The 17097-nt window shown below is 44.1% G+C and overlaps 1 protein-coding gene across 9 annotated transcripts in view; it reads left to right on the forward strand.

The window, feature by feature from the left end:
* Positions 1-17097, forward strand: part of ARHGAP44 (Rho GTPase activating protein 44) — an 86332-nt gene that overhangs the window by 26067 nt on the left and 43168 nt on the right. The window lies entirely within an intron of this gene.

Consider the following 17097-nt stretch of genomic DNA (forward strand, 5'->3'; position numbering starts at 1 on the left):
TTGGATTTGACACAGGGCTCCCTGTTGTGACTTTGGGGGAGGTGTGGCAACAAGGTCTTCAAAGCCCTCTCACCCCAAAAGGAATCTTGTACCTGTATGTGGCTTTGAAGTACAGCAGCCCATGTCTAATGACTTCCCTATTCCTCTGACACTGAATGTTCCATTACCTCATCAACACACTGGAGATAATTGGCAGGTTGTGAGGAATCTATTGCCTCTCTAATTGGACCCATACCTTTTATGAATGTACAGGGCAAGGCTGATTCCATCTCTGAGGATAGCGTGAGTCGGTGTACCAACCTGACCCATATATTGACATCTGGTTTGTGTAGCCCTCTCAGTTCTTTGCCGGCAGCAGTTTCCACACAGGCTATGACAGGCTTCCGGCCATGTCATTTTGCCACAAGTGTATTGCCAATATGTGCCAGATTCAGCTCAGATCCCTGTTTGACATATGCCACCACAAATGTCACTTTTTGAGTCCAGCTTGTGGCTGCAGCATACCAATGTCTTGTTGGGTCTGGCGTGGTTGGAAATCCACATGGACTGACTGAAAACCTGCTCTTAGATACCGAAATTGTGAATTGGCCCATAGGGAATGGAAAGTAAGAGCAACTTTTTATAGCTGGAAAGGGAATTCTCAATGGACACAGCTGAAATAGAACAAAAAATACCCTGCACTTAAATAGAATTCAGTATTTAATATTTACTGGCTGTGGGGGCAATGTGGGGTAGGGAGGAAAAGTTAGTGCTTCAGAATTTAGATGGAAAGTTTGCTTGGAACTTCTTCCAATGCTTCCAGTACTGATTCATTTTTTTAAAAAAATTCCCCGTGCCAAATAAACTTAGGGATCACTTCCCACTTCTAGATAACATGAATATGCACAATACACGAATATGCACAATATATGAGAAAGATGCACCTTTCCCCCAGGAAGAATATGCAGCCTGTTTCTGGAAGTTACCGTATTTTTTGCCCTATAGGATGCACCGGCCCATAGGACGCACCTAGTTTTTTTTGGGGGGGGGGAATAAAGAAAAAAAATTATCCCCCCCCCAGCCGTGGGGGAAGCCCGAGCTTTTAAAAACGTACCTACCATAGTTTTTAGAGGAGAAAAGGATATCTGCCCGAAGTGCGGGGCGCTCTGCTTCAGTGTGCCCCGCGCTCCGGGCAGCAGGCTGCTATCCGCAGCCTAGGGAGCCCTGCGGGAACTCCCGCAGGCTCCCCAGGCTTGCTGATAGCTTCCTGAAGCTTGGAGAGTGAGAGGGGTCGGTGCACACTGACCCCTCTCGCTCTCCAAGCTTCAGCGAAAGCCTGCATTCGCCCCATAGGACGCACACAGATTTCCTGACCCATATATTGACATCTGGTTTGTGTAGCCCTCTTGTGTAGGCGAAAAATACCGTAGTTAGTTTGTATGGGATAGATCAGGCATCCCCAACCTTTGGCCCTCCAGATGTTTTGGACTACAGTTCCCATCATCCCTGACCACTGGTCCTGTTAGCTAGGGATCATGGGAGTTGTAGGCCAAAACATCTGGAGGGCCAAAGGCTGGGGATGCCTGGGATAGATCTAACTCTACAATGTGAATATCGCCACTTCCTAGACACAGGCCTTTTTCTTGCCACCTCCTTGGGGGAGAGCAGAGAGAGAGAATCTGAAGAAGCTTAGAATGTGCCTTGTTATATGACTTTTAGTAATGCACCCCTCCCCTTTAACGTGCTTTTAAAAAACTGTGTGAATTTGTTCTAATGTATCACGTATCCAGGGAAACAGCCATTTATAGCTTGATCCATAGTCCCTGGAAATCTGGTTGCTGAATTTCAAGTGATCTAGTGTATATGTGATTTTCTTTCCTGTGTTCATACCCATTCTTAGCAATGTTGTGGCTCTGCCATATTTGCTCTAGAGCAGCCTTCCCCAACCTGGTGCCCTCCAGATGCTTTGGACTACCACTGGTAGGAGTTTTGGTCTAAAACATCTGGAAGGAACCAGGTTAGGAAGGCTACTCTAGAGAAACAACATCTGGGCTCTTCAAGCAAGGGGGCACATGCATTGCCTCTGCCGTGTTTGAAAACAGTGGGACTGAATATATATGAAATGAGGTGGGGTGGTTTAATTATGCAGATTAGGGGGAAAAAATGTTGGGTTATATTTGTGTGCCTGCATGGTACACCCGGCTCTCAAATGTTTTTTAATAGCCCATGTTACCTTACAAGCCTCCCCCTCTGTCTCTGTGCTGTTCATGTCTGACCTCCTTCTGTCTAATCTCTGTCTACTTTGATCAGCCCTTGGCAATCAAGACATCGCAAGTTTTTACCAATGTCCAGTCAAACAGCCGTGCAGAATTCCACACTTATAATCCAGCAGTCTCTAGAATGATTCCAAGTGGAATAAGCATAAGTAAAGTCCATCCATGTTGCCATTTCAACATTTGACCTTCTCACATACTTACATGTCTTTATTTATGGTAGAGTCTGATGTTTCAAAGGGGGAAAGGGGCCATTAAACCAGTTTCAGAATTTAAGGATGAGAAACCCTTCCTGACCCCAACCAAAACAGTTTAAAGCCTTTTATTCATCCAGTTCTGTTTAGATACTATTTCATGTGTATCTCAAATTTTATATTCCTTACCTTCACATCCCTAATAACAGGGCAATTGTCTTTTGATCTTGATCCTTAATATATGAATGAGTTAGCAAAATGTCCATCATTGTCACCAAGGTAAATGGAAGCAAAAAGAGTGCCTGCAAATTGCAGGGCCCCCTGGATTCATTTGCTTTCATCTGTGGTGGTGTCAATCAGTGGAAGCTGGACCACCAAGTGTCAGGGGCAGCAGAGGGCAAGCTTTTCTCCCTGTGCAGTTGTATCTTATGTGCAGCCTTTTCCTTTTTCCTGTGGGAGAGGATGGAGGCCAAATTACCAAATACAGTGGTACCTCTGGTTATGTACTTAATTCATTCCGGAGGTCCTTTCTTAACCTGAAACTGTTCTTAACCTGAAGCACCACTTTAGCTAATGGGGCCTCCCGCTGCTGCTGCTGCTGCACCACCGCCACGGGATTTCTGTTCTCATGCTGAAGCAAAGTTCTTAACCTGAGGTACTATTTCTGGGATAGTGAAGTTGGTAACCTGAAGCGTATGTAACCTGAAGCATATGTAACCCGAAGTACCACTGTATATGCAATCAGCTAAGGAGTCTGCTCAATAATCACGGAAAGGCTATACCTGCCCCCTGAACACTCCAGTTGGCTTGGGAGCTCATATTTGGCCCAGCCATCAATGGTCTTGCAAAGTGCATTCTACTTTTTGGCAGATAGGAGCCATTGAGACTCAAGCCTACACTTCTCTTTATAGCCTGCTCCCTCGTTCCATTTCTCGGCTACTGTAGATGTCAGGGAAATGCATTAACTGCCTCTCTTTGTGACACAGATTACTACAAGTACGCCTCCTCTGGTTCTATGAAAAGTAAGGTACAAACATAAGGGAAAATATTAATAGCCATTATTGTACCCATTCTTCCCTTTAGCTGAAAGAGGTATGTTTGATCAAGCCTTTCTTGTAACATGAGTTCTTCACTTTTAAGGTTGTTCTAGCTTCTGTTCTTTGTATTTTGTTCCAGTTCATCTTTTTTTTCGGTTCATCATCGGTGCTCAAAAATGTTGTGCCAAACTTTTGCATGTGCATACTTGTGTGCCATTTAGCAGCACCCTGTTCTAACTTGGCTGACGCTGCATTTCATTGCTTCCCTCTTAAAGTGAAGCCCACTTGGGATTAGGAACAGAAAATGGGCAAATGCAGAATTATTTGGCTCTAGGGTAATTCATCACTGCTTCCCCTCTTTCCTCTGAACAAAAGAGAAGGCAGGAAGCATTAAAGGAGCTTATTTCTGGGTGTCTAGTTCAGCCGAAACTTTCACACTGAGGAAACTTACCCAGCCTGTCTCAACGCAGAAGCTGCTCCCCATCTGTCACCAGCATTGTCAGCACTGCTGGAGAAGGAAAACACTTCGGTTCATTGACAGCTGGAGCTGTAACACGAGTGATTTGGCGGCAGCATAGCTGACAGGGAGCTGTGTTTTGCAAGGGCGAGCAAAGAGTTGCAAGATGGTAAGCTACCATCTTGCAGAACCCATATACCTCTTAAGCACAAGGCTTCCCTAAAGAATCATGGGAACTGTAGTTATTGGTGCTGGGTATTATAGCTCTGTGGGGTGAACTACAGTTCCCAGGATTCTTTGCGGGAGCCGTGTACTTTACATGTATGATGTGGCTGTGACTCTTTTTCTGTTTCTGATGGAAGCAACTAATGGAATCAAATGACCATGATTCTTAGGACCTGAGACACATGGCTCTTGGGAGGTGTTTCCCCACCACCCTCCACAATCCCTTGCCTACACTGGCTCCATGCTTGTGGTAAATAGTCTGGTTGTTTCAACAGGTCTTTCTGAGCAGACGCTGCAGTGTCTAGGGAGTCACAAATTTTGACAGACCTTGGTACCCCCCAAAAATTGTTGCCACAGCCTACCCCTGCTCAGTCCGGCAAAAAGGGAATGGCTTTTATTTATTCATATATTTCTAGTATTTCTTACCTGGGTTTTGTTTGACATCACCCCGTACTCAAGGCCTTGGTGATAGAGTGAGCGTTTGCCCTTTTTCCTAGCTCTGAACTGAGGAGAGGTCTCGGCTTTGTTGTGCCAAGTCTCAGAAACAATCAGCAGCAGGAAAAGAGAAGAAGAAGAAACCTCACTGATCTTTCAGGTGTCTCCAGGGCTTAACACACATTCAGGGAGCCTGTGCTCCATGTTCAGCAGGAGATGGGTAATTCTTACTGATGCTGCACATGCCAGGTAAAATGATGTGAAGGGCATTTGTAGACCCTTGGCACTGCAGTGTTGGGTTCTGCTGCAAACCTGAGCTAACACAGATGGCAAGTCACAGCAAATTTATGCTGATAAATTTAAACGCCATAATTTGTTCTAATCACAGAACTTTGGTTTCTTTTTGAAATTATGATACATTTAGAGGTATAGTTAACGTGAATAAAACCTACATAAATTGTAGCATTATCTAACATGTTCTGCTTACCATTGGAAAACTGGGCAATTCAGCTTGCTATGTACCTGGTTGTAGTTTTTTTATATGCTTTAAATCAGTAACCATCGCCTTGCAAATCAAATGACAATCTTGAAATTAAGGATGATTTCTGCTGAAAGTGGTTGAGATTGCATCATAGTCCCAATGACTATGGCAGCATTTTTCAATGGAGACTCGTTAAAGAAACTCGGTTTCTAAAATTGAAGCTGGATTTAATGTCCAAAGCTTCTTCTTTTTGTCAAAGTCAAATGCTTAACAACAACATCTATGCCCAAGAAGAAACCCACCCTAGTAGATACTAATTTAGAAGGGTCCAATGCAAAGGTCTAGATGTAGCAAATGAGTTATTTGCCTTGGGATTGAGCAGGATGTCTAGGGGTAAGCCTTTTGACCATTTAGGTGTTCATAGGAGTTTATAAATGTCCTCGGGCATCCAATTTCAGTTTGCTTCTGGTCTAAGATAAGAAAGAGGCTGATAATCCCACTTTCTAAGTGTGTTACATGTTGGGAGATTTGTGTTGAACCTTTTGACCAGTCTTGGAGATGGAAGAGGCAAACTCCATGCCTGATTTCTAACATGGATCAGAAGTGGGGGGCACACTACAAATTGCTCTGACCAGGAAGCCCATACCCAGAGGTGTGGTGGGAAAGCATTTTGCACATGCTCAAGTGTATGCTTATCTCACCTCTTTCAGAGCTGAGCACTCACTCTGGAAATCGGTTTTGAAATACACTGGTTCAGGTTATGCCTTGTTCACACATCTTGGAAAGGGAGGTGTTACAAAGACGCTCCCTAGCTTCCACCACCCAACCCCCTGCAAGGTAGGACCACTGAGAGGAGCCCTTTGTGTAGTTCACACATGGGGGAGAACCACCACCACCTGCATTCTGATACCTCAGTCTGAACATACAGAAATATGAATTTCAAATATACGGCCGTTCAGTAGCTTTAGGCAGAAGAGTGAGCAAGTCAAGGCCTCATACTTGACTTTGTGTTTCTAATTTAGGTATTTCATTAAAGAGTTAGCATAAAGCAAGACAGAAATTATAGGGTGCAATTAATAAATATAAGCAATATATTCTGCTAACTCAAGGTCAGGGAACCTATGGTCTTCCAGATGTTTCTGGGCATAGACTCCCTTCGTTTCTGACCACTGGCCAAGCTGGTTTGGGCTGGTGTGAGTTATAGTCCAATAACATTTGGAGGGCCACAATCCCCAACCCTGACTGTTAGGCTCCAACTCACTTGCTTCCTCCTGGCCCAGAGCGCCACATAAAATTTGCTAGCCCTTTGCTAGCCATTGGAAGTTTGCTTGTTCCCTGCCAGAACAGAACCTGTGCCACTGGCATGAAGAATTGTGCTACACTGGAACTGATTTTAGGGTTTGTCCAGCCTCAAGATGTTAGACCACAAGACTGTCTCACTTGCTGCCCTACAGAGGTTGCTGCACTCCAACTCCCATTGGCCCCAGTCAACATGACTTATAAACAGGGGTGATGGGAGCTGTAGCCCAGAAACATCTAGAGGGCTGCAGATTAGCCACTCCTGGTTCCACAGGTATGCAGGATGGCCAGACTTAGCACATTTTGAGCCTGTGGAAAAAGTTATTGGGAGGTGTAAAGGGAAACCATCTACTCCTTGTTTACCAACAGGATGGAACCAAGGGGAAAGTATCCAGGTGTGTAAGGTGTGTGATAAGATTCAGAAGGAGAAGATTGGGGGTTTGCCTTCTTTCAGGTGGAAAGGAAAGGAGGTCTTTGACTGTTTGAAGAATCAAAACATCCGTATCAGGATGAGATTATCAGGAAAGTTGCAGATGATGACCCCAGAACTACTGCAATACAGTGTTTTGCATCACTCTGGGTAGATTTACATATAAATGACATATGAATTATAAATTGCATATAAATGCATGTGTATGTAGTCTTCCTCTGTTCTGCAATGATGGCCTGGAGCCTGCAAGGGTAGAATCTGAAGTGGTATATTGGACCACATCTGCTCATTAGGTGACTCACAGTTAGGGAACATCAGAAGATAATTCTAGAGCTGTGTTTAATGAACTAATGAAATTCGCACAGACACATGGAGAGGGGGAGAGTGTGTTTTTTTAAAAAAACAAAAAACCTAACAACATAGACCGCAGCCTAGCAACAGCATGATGCACCAATAGAGAAACTGGAACAGTCAATTCCTCTGGGGGAAAACAAATGTGTTTCCAGTTTGATTTCCTTTGAAAACTGCACAAAGGAAATAAGCAAGGAACTGTTCCTTCCACTCTTCCTGATTTGTTATAGAAGCAGATAAATGTTGTCTGTAAATACAGCGTGCAAGTTAATTCAGGAAGCCCCTTCTGTGCAGAATGATAAATGCCCATACAGCCAATATCCTTGCCTCTTGTGATCTGGACTTGTTTGTAGAAAGCATGTCCCAGAAGGAAGCAGTATGGAATTACCCCCCCCCCCCCACTGCATGGGCATAGCAAGGTTGTACTGCAGTGGCCTCTTGTGGCACTTGTTCTTTTTTCCCCTTGGCAAAAGCAAGGAGAGGAGCTGGATCTCGTTAGGAAGGTGAGGCCTAGGCACATCTGGTAATGGAACGCCTTGGGTCAGGTCAGACAGTCTGTCGGTAGGTGGCAGTAGAGAGATTCCTTTGGTATAGTACGGTGGCACCAATTTATTTGTAGGTCTCTGTATCTTAGTTCTCTGGTTTAAAATCTGTTGTCAGGAAACCATGTGGGAGAAATGCTCATTGTGCTATTGGCTCTTCTCTCCCATGTTGTACAAACGCATATGTGTCATTTCCAATTCATCTACCATGGCTGTGGGGAAGAGAAGTAATATATCAACACTCTAACCTTCCAGCCAGATGGCATCTGTCCATGCCTCTGTGTTGTTCTGGTTATTGCCAACACCTGTCTCCTGTCTCCCACCCAAACTGGAGACTGATGACCATTCAGGGGTTGAAAAGGCAGCAATGGCTTCAGCAGAAGCTGAGGGCCCTCTAAGTATCAAGTAGGCAAAGGGAAGCATGAATATGGAAGTTGCCTGGTGGGTGATTCCTGGCCAAGTGACTTACCTCAAGGGCTTTGTGCACGTGTCATATTCTCAAAGGGCCTGTGATGGGCTTTGCCCAGAAAGACACTCCTTTAGTAGGGTACTCTGTTTGAAGAGTGGCAAAAGGATAAAATGGCTGCTAGCAATTAATTAAGTGTGTATGTGTAATTTATATGCTGCTTTTCAGGGCAAAGCTGACAAGAATAAAAACTACAACTCTTCCCACCAGCCACTGGCATTCAGAAGCATACTACTTCCAGCTGTGGAGGTAGAAGATAGCCATTGTGGCCAATAGCTTTTGATAGCCTCGCCCTCCACAAATTTGTCTAATCATCTTTTAAAGTCATCCAGGCTGGTAGCAATCTCAACCTTTCACGGGAGTGAATTCTGTAACTTAACTTTGCCCTGTGTGAAGAAATTCTCTCATTTATCTGGCCAAAATCTTCAATGGATGACCTGAGTTCTAGTACAGTATATATACTGTATATATTTTTTCCTTTTACTCACCTTTTCTGTAAATTATTCCCCCCCCCCCTGCCACTGCTGCCAAAGCTTATACCCTTTCCTCATTGGAGAGTTGATCCCACCCCTGGTAATTTTGGCTTTCCTCTACCTTCTGAAAGGAGTGAGGCACACTGTCTTGCAACAACTTTGTAGATTATCTACCTGATACTGCAGCTGCTGCATTGCTTCTGTTTGCTCTGTATAAACTGACTGATTTTTTTTTAACATCCTGTCTGATATTTGAACCCTCTACTTTGCTCATTTTCCTTCGCCTGAGCAACCACAGTGCAGGTAGATGGCAGCATATGTCTGTTTTTATACTCCTTCCCTTGTGCAGCATGAGATATCAGCATGGTAAACTTGCCTCCCCCCTGTGCTAGCTCACCTACAGGTAGAAGGCCAACTCAGAATGACACCCTTGGGGAAATGCTCTCTGTACAATCTATAGGGGAGCCTCTACTGCTTCTCCGTCTCTGGCATTGTGTGGATTTTTAGGCCTTTCCTGTCCCATTTTCTTCTTTGACGGAGCATAATTTGGAAGTGTGTGAATGTTTTTGATTCTTATCAATTCCATATGCAATGTGCCATCATTGTCCCTCTAGCTGTCCTTTCCCGCTGCACTCAAGCTGTCCCTGCAGACTGCTGGAGTGTAGTCACATTTCCTTCATGCCTTCTTGGTTGCTGTGTGCTCATTTTGCATCCTGGCCATCCTCTGCTTTAGAGGAAATGGAAGAGAGAGAGGCTGATTTGATGCCATTGCTTACAACTTCTTTAGAACCTGGGGATCTGGGTATGCAGTACGGGCATGATAGGAGCGCATTGTAAGCATGTAGTTATCCAGACTTAGTGGGGTCCTTGGTGGGACCAATGACAAACTCTCTGCCCAACCGACCATGGGGGGGGGGGAGGGACTGGGGGAGTGAAGAAAGGAGTGCTCAATGAGGTTTTGATATTCCTGGCTTCTTTTTGTGATGGATTTGGCAGCTCTCCCCACCTCTCTTTCTCTCCATCCCTCTCTCTTATCCCTGCACCTGAAGTGACTGACTTACGGAAATTATGCTTGTGTGCAATTCTGACTGTGATTGCAAAACCAAGAGGTATGTAATGTGCAGCAATTATTTGGAGATCTTCCGCTTATTTTTTTGAGATGAGTGATGAGATATTTCATTTCCTTTTACCTTGCCGGAACTATTATTCCCTTATGTCCATTACTGAGACCAGCCATGGCATTCCATGAAACCTCTCTTTGCTTGAGCTTGATAGTATTGGGGTGGGGGACAGGATAGTTCCCTTCATTCTCATCTCCTCCCCACCCCTTCCTCCTGGGAGCACCATTACTTTCTGCCACTAGAAATCCCTGTGCTCTCCATGTCTGTCATGTTCTGTTCTTCAGCAGATGTTTTTGCCCACACAGTCTGGCTTAGGGTGAGGAGAGCAGATTGCTGGCACACACTCATCGAAGCCATAAAGATGCAGCATCAATGTTTTCTTATCCTCATTTCCTTCTTAATGCTAAGTAACTGGATCCATGAGAGGGAGCACTAGGAAGTTGATACAGCAAACCCTTTACTATTTGCCAACAGTATATTACGGATGCACAAGCATCTCTGAAGGTTTTAGCCAATCCTTTTTAATTGATGTGTGCCATGGAATCTGGATGCCCTGTGGCTTCTCCCAAGCTGAGGCTGATTCCTAGTATCTACAAGTGGTGATTCCTTTGGGTGAGTTATCTGTTCTGTTCTGGTCCTTCGGAGAAGCCCATGGAGCAAGTCAGGTCAGTTGTCTCAGCACCATGGAGAGCTCCGAGTGAGCAACTTGCACTGATAAAGATTGAAAGTGAACTGAGAGTTTCTGAGACAATTTTTCCAACCTGAAACTCTCCTATGTTCTTCCTCCCTTTGGAGAACTAGAGTCTTTTAAGAGTATTAACCCTCAGGCCTGAAGATGGACACTTCTCCAGCATACACTACCCACACCATTGAGCTAGTAGGATAATGTGAGATGCATTCAGTTCCTTAAGCCTGCAGGAAGGCACCCATGGCGCTTTGGTTCTATGGGCCATTGTGCTGTGGCATCAGGTTTGTTGGACTCATGTCTGCCAAACTCTAGTTCAATGGTGCCCTGCTCACCAGCATCAAGCTCAGAGCCAGAAGCCTGCCTAACTCCTTTCTCAATGACACTATAGCTACAGACTTTGTTTTCTGGTCACTGTTGGACTCCATGGTCATGACATTATGCAGCCAACTTTGTATTTAATCCCCATTTTCTCTTCTCCCCACTTCTACCCACCACACTGCAGCATCCAACTGTGCTTCCATGTTTTCATTCAGCTGATGTATACACAAATGCAGAATTTACAGAAACTTAACTGGTTGGGTGTGGATTCCTCTCGTCATTCAATAACTTTCCAATGGGTGTTCATCAGTCTCTAGTATTTGGATGCTGGAAAAGTTTGAGAATGGATTATTCAGTAACCTGTCGACTCTGTGCAACAGTATGTGCTTTGTGTTGTGCTGTTCTTTATTAAATAAAATGGTTGTACTTTGATCATGCAAAACCTACTAAAGTCAAACATTCACCTTGCAGACTGAAATGCACATTCCTGGTATATGTGGGACCATTGACAACTTGATATTTGACTGAGATTCTTTTAAACGGAATGCCTCCTGATAGACTATGGGCAGGGGAGATTAGATTCAATCTGTCACTTTTTGTCAGCCCCCAGTTGGTTTCAGATCATTTGTCCAATTTCCAACAGTTTGGGGATTGTTTCAAACCCACCAGTTTTCACGAGATCACCAGCTGTACCTCAAACTAGGAGTTTGTAAAGGTGGGTGTGGCTTGTTCATGAGAGAGCAGCAATTTTGGGTAGGAATCCAGCTTGCCAGATGCCATGTGTGGGAGAGATACTTATTTTGTTCTTGGAGAAGAACACCTACCTGCAGCAGAGTGGTAATTCTTTATTTAAGGAACCTTGTAATGCAGCACTACCTTTATCATACTTTAGCATATCATTTTGTTATTTCTGGCTAAGTCAGGCTTTGTAGGTAAAGTTCTATGCTATTTTTGTTACTTGTTTTTCTGATTTCATGTTCTATTTTGTGTTCCTTTTTAAGCTCTTTATTTACATGGCAGGGATTTTGCTGAAGTTCTTGCTTTACATGGAACATTGAGCAGAATTCAATTTTGTGATATTTCAAGCATTCCATCCATACATAAACCTTTCAGCTTGGCAGACAGAACAACCCCCTTTCCTTTGTGCTGTTCTGAAAGTTCTCCTGATGCCCAACCAAGCCAATTGTGGGAGCATGGGCGAGGAAAAAGAAGGCCAAAAGCCCCAGTGTATGAGCAGAAGCCCTTGGTGATGTTGGAAAACCTTGGTGTTAAAAATAAGGAAATAGTGCATTCCTGGTATTCATCATTTGTTGTTACCATTTACCTCTACCTTCTTGGATAGAAAAATGTGTTGGGATGATAGCCACTACCATGGATTAAGCAACCTGATTAGCCTTTTCACGTCTAAAAAGTCACTCAGGGACTGGTCCAAATGTGATCTTGGCAGGATCATTGCTTGAGACCATAATAAAGGCTGTCCTCAAATACCTCATTGTGAGGATGGCACAAAAGGCATAAGTTGCTCTCAAGACTTGAGAGAAAGTCCACCTCACTGGATGGTAGAATGAATAGGGTGCTAGAATGAGGGACATTGAGTTCACTGTACTAAACTATAGAGCAGCATTCAACAGCCTCTGGTGACAATTGTTTTGGTCTGAAATAGCTGTCTGATGTAGTGCTGTGCTGCAAGTTCCTGAAGGACTAACTGTGAAGAGTGAAAATGACATCAAAGATGTGCCAGTGGGGACTCAAAAAAATAATAATCTACATACGCAGAAAGAAAGACATCCCAATTTCCACAACGCTAACTCATCTCTGGCTTCTGAATTGTGGCAAGGGTACCAGAGAGCCATGCTGAACTTGCTTTCACGTCAGTTGTGTTACGCTCAATAACATTTTCTTCCAAGCAACTGTTCTGCTTATGTCTGGTACCATAAGAGGTTGTTAGAAGCAGCCAATCCCAGGAGGAAACAGATAAGCTCTTCAATATTTATGGGGCAAAGATATATTCAGTAATCCCACAGGGAAGGCACAAAACAGTGGGAAGTGTGTGTGTGTTTGTTTTAACCTTTCCAGTGAATGGAAGCGTCATTGTGGAGGAGGCTGTATGCGACTCTTCTTCCTCCATTTTTTATTGTTTTCTCTCTCTGCCCCTGTTTGTGGAGCGTGTAGAACAGCTCATTTTCTTAAGCCGTCTGGGAGCTTCTTGCTAAGCCTATTTCTCGCTTTCTTTCTAGCTGGCACTTAGAACATGCTGTTAAAAATAAGCCAACTTGCACAGAAACACGTTGGCTGGCCGTCCTTAGCTGCTTCAGAATTTGACCATTGTTCCATCCTCCATTCTTATTGCTGCCAATGCTTGGCTACGGTGCCTTGCTACCTTCCATCCTTTAAAGAAAAGGAAAAAACCAAGTTACAATTTTATTTGCTCAGGTTGACATGTGCAATTTGGGAACCACAGCTCAGTAATGATGGGAGATGATCTTCATTGCTAGAGTGTTTGCTTTCTGATTAAGACAGAACTTGTTTGAAGATAGCAAGGTTTGTTATTCTGCTTAAAACATACCCCCCCCCAATTTCTTCCATACTGCTCATAATATTACAGAGTGCCCTATTATGAAAAGGAAAGGGCTCTAGCTTTTAAACCCCAAGGTGGAGAACCAGAATCCAAAACCTAGAGGGCCACAGGTTCTGCATACCTGTTTCGAGTGACTGCTACATCTGTATTTCCTTACTGCAGAGAACTCTTGAGTGGAGCACATGAGGTATCCAGATATCTGCCTAAAGCAGGGAGTTCCAAGGTGTAAGTGCAGCCACAGTAAAAGATCAACCCAGCAAATGAATGTAGAGGAAGAGGGCATCCACAAATGATGTAACAGTGCAGGCAACTTAGTGTGGGAATCGCCATTCCTTTGGGCACATTGTTGTATGCGGACAGGAGTAACCGAGAGAGTGAGAGGAGGCATGAAGTGGGATATTTGCTCATGCAAGGAATAGTGTTGGTTCATACTGGCTGGTTTTATTCCTCCACTGCCTTTTATGAAAGGGGGAATTGCTGTGCAGCAGCTGCTGCAGATCGCTCTCCAAAGTCTTCTGCTCCTTTTATTTGGCTTGCTGGCTCATAAACCTCATTGTGCTCTACAAGGCACAAACTGTAAATAAATAAAGAATATCACCGCCTTTTGTCCAGACCTGAAAGGCTGTATTTCCTGAGAAACCAGCTGGAAAAGGTTGCAGGCCCAATAAATTAAAGAATTATAAGAGAAGTTCTTGTGGAATCTGTTTGTTTAGCAGCTTCCTTCTGATTCAGGGGCAACCCAGCCCAGCCCAGCATTATACATTCTGCTCAACTCATGGTATGGAGGTTTATGAGCTATGTCACAATGAACAGTGGGTCCTCTTGAAAAACCAGGGAGAGCTATATGCAAAAGGGCACAAGTACTTTCTTGTGTGGTTGGTGGTGGTGGTGGTCATTGTTTGTTGAGTTCTAGTTTTGCCACCTTCTTGTTAAATTTTAAAGTGTGACAATTGGGAGCAGCTGAATGAGGAACCTTTAACTTGGCTCTTTATGAATGAACTGCAATGTCATTATGGAGAGTCTCTCTAGGAGTCTCCCAGGTGCTCCCTCCAGGTCCAGAGGCAGTTGTTATGCTCTGCATATCAGTTGCTGGGGGAGCAGCAGTGGGAGGAAGGCAGCTACTGCCTTTTATGTCCAGCTTGTGGGCATCTGGCTGGCTGCTTTGGAAAATGGGATGCTGGACTTGATGCAACTTTTTGGTCTGATCAGTGAGGTTCTTATTTTCTTGCCCAGGGTCACCTGTGTTTGGAAGATCTGAGAATCGGTTGGCATGCTGTAGCTGAGCTGTGGAGGCTTCTTTAATTGCTCCTTTTGGTAGCTTTTATCCTATGTTAAGCAGTTGCTCTGTGGGGTTTGTCATCTAAAAGACTGACCATCCAATCAAGCGAGAAGCTTTCTTCCATACAAACTTGCATCCCCTCACAGTCCTCAGTTCCTGCTAGAAGAAATGCCTTAATAGTGTCCCTTCTCCTCACATTTTGTTAATTGTTTCGTCTGAGATAGCGAAGTATAATCCTTTAGAACTGCCTCAGAGATATATAACCATAGTGTTGATTGTAATAGCTTTCTTGGTAATATGAATGGTTCATGAGAGTGGATGGGGAATGGATTATTTTGAACCATTTCAGACGCTTCTAGGCATAATAGCAGCAGTAACACTGCATAGTTTGATCTAATTCCCATCAGCCTTACTCATGCACATTTATTCTCCAGGGCAGAATCACATAAATACTTAAAGCACCCACAGCACATGCCTATAAAGATCTTTCTTTAAATCCTTCAGTGAATCACACTCCAAAGCTCCTTGTTGCTTATCACTTGCTTTTTCCTGATATTTAACCCATATTCACTCTTTGGATGATTGGGCCTATTTCTTCTCCTCCTTCCCTCCATCCAAGTAGCTCTTCATTTTGAATACTGCTGGCATTCCTGCACAGAATCCTTGTGCCATTTGTGTTTTTTTAGGCTAAACACATGCTCGGCGACATCCCTTCCGCACCTGTTCTCATCCTTGCAACATTTCAGCATTTTTAATTTGTGAGAAGTACTGTATTTTTGAACTGAGGTGTATAGAGCTTGCTACTTGCTCCAGTAATTCTTATGAGTGCTAAGCAGCAATAATGAATGCCCAGTGCAGTAACAGCTCATGGAGAGATGGGAATCTTTGGCCTTATTTAGAATGAGGTGATCAATGGCTGCTAGCCACAATGGCTATGTTCTACCACCACTATCCAAGGCTGCATGCCTCTGAATGCCAGTTGCTGTGAATTATAAGTGAAGATCCTGCCTGTTGGCTTCCCAAGGGCAGTGGTTGTCCACCGTGAGAGTGTGATGCTAGGCTAAATGGACATTTGGCCTGATCCAGGAGGACTCTTCTTGTGTTCTTAGGTCCTCATAGCCCTGTAAATCTGCCCCCTACTTATGTGCTAGGAAATAAGTTCCTCTGTGCATTACTATATGGCTTTTCCTACATAGATTTATTCTGCATCATTGCTACAGTCCCTGAGGCTGCATCTCTCCCTTCTTCCCTACCTGCCCCCTGCCTCTTGCAGCCCCCTGCGTGTACAACTCTATTGGAAGGGTAGAGGGTTAGCCCAAGTTGTGACTTTTAGTTGTTCAGCTAGGCCATTTTTTTAATGCAGATATTGCAGGGGTCTTGGGGACCACCAAAACTGTGATCATGATGTGGTGGCATAGCAGAAAGTTGATAGGAACAGTTCACATAATACTTGAAAATTAAGAATTGAAAAATTGGGGTAGTGGTCTTTAAGGGGGGCATAAGAAACCTATTGGGGGCAGATGTGACTCATGGCTTAGGCACCCCTGATTTACCTATGCTCTGTTCAGAGCATAACAGATGTTTCCTTGCATCAGAGCTAGAAGTTACAAGGCTTTGGCTTCTGCTCATTTGTCTAAAAGGCAACACAGAAAGTGTAAGTACTTCAGAAGCTTAGTGAAAAGCTTGTGGCACATTTAAGAGGTATTTAGTGATGCTTCTGTGTTGTGTGTGATCTGTGATTAGAAAGATAAAAGCCACAGGGTAGGGAGAGTGGTCTTTTGTAATACCATCCTCCGCAGCAGTCTTGTGTATTAGTGGCAATTTGGCTGGCCACAGGTGCATCTTCTGCATGCTTGAAATTGCTGCATGCATTCCTTAGCACAGAGCCCCTTCCATAAGGGAATGGAAAGGGATCTAGAGAAGTGTGAGCTATTCCTCCTTCTGATCCTTCTCCCATTGAGGGTGACCTTAGTTGCTCTGTCAACAAGCCAGCAGGGCTTGAAGAGCTTTTATTTTCATACAAGTTTAGGTAATCCTGGCTGATGACTCTGGCTTGGTTCACATTACCATGACCTGGTGGAGTTATTCTATCCCAGTTCACATTCTCCTGAAATCTCAGTGCATCACCAACATAAGACTTAGTTGTCCAAGAGGCTTTTGGAACTAACTGCTTTGCATGAGGGCTCGGGGGGGGGGGGGAGGAGGTGAGCGAGGTATAAATAAATATATTATAATGATGGTGATGGTAATGTGGCTCATCATTGATATGAAACCATTGGGGGAGGTTTTAGGGGGATTTGGGATGAAGTGTCATTGATGTGCTGATGACCCTCAACTCTTAATTACCCTTCCCATAATTCTCCCTTTTCTCTAAATTGTGAGTGCTGCTGGCAGACGTTTTAAACTGATGTCCTGGGTTGGTATTGGGCTGGTTGAAAGCTAATAAGCTGAAAAGCAATTCAGATCAGAAT

This window comes from Podarcis gaigeae (genome assembly GCF_964106915.1).
Source record: "Podarcis gaigeae genome assembly, chromosome: 2".
NCBI classification, from domain to species: Eukaryota; Metazoa; Chordata; class Lepidosauria; order Squamata; family Lacertidae; genus Podarcis; species Podarcis gaigeae.